Consider the following 710-nt stretch of genomic DNA (forward strand, 5'->3'; position numbering starts at 1 on the left):
AGAGTAATGCACGAAACACAATTCACTCATTCCTGATTTCTTTTCTGGAAGCACGTCTGTGCTTGCACCACCGACTCAAAACGATTCAAGAATTTCGCGGCACCCTGAGATACATATATAATGAGGCATCGCGAGGCTTGGGTGAACGCGTTATTATGGAGACAGTGGATTAACTATTTCAGGCGCAAAGCACAGGGTGGTCCCTGACATCAGCTGACGCTCGAAAATAGCCACAGTCCGCTGCTGAAACGAGACGCCGAGAAGGGTACAGGGCAAGCTTCTAGCTTCTCCTACATAGCCTCCATGCAACCATGTCCCAGCTCCCAGAACGAGAAAACGACTGCAATAGCGCGTGTGCTTGCTTCGTGTTGCGTATTAATGTAATTATGTCCTTTGTTTATCCATGAAACTGCCAGTGGGTTTTCAGATGCTTTTTCAGGACCATGCCCAAAAGTATTTTCACTTTTTTAAAATATATATTTTTGGTTGGCCTTTTTAAAATGTATTTTCCACGGCAAAAATAACAGCAACATAACATGTACGAAAATAGGCACAAAGCCGGTGGACACAGCTGGCAACATATAATCAAGCGCAGTGGCATGTCCATGAATTGAATTTAGATTCAATGCTGATGATAAACCCCCAAAGGCTTTTCCCTTCCCAGTAAGTGTTGGGTGCGACATCAACACAACACACCTCGCGCACAATGG

Source organism: Lethenteron reissneri, chromosome 31, assembly GCF_015708825.2.
Source record: "Lethenteron reissneri isolate LAM-NWPU_2019-01 chromosome 31, ASM1570882v1, whole genome shotgun sequence".
Classification (NCBI taxonomy): Eukaryota; Metazoa; Chordata; class Hyperoartia; order Petromyzontiformes; family Petromyzontidae; genus Lethenteron; species Lethenteron reissneri.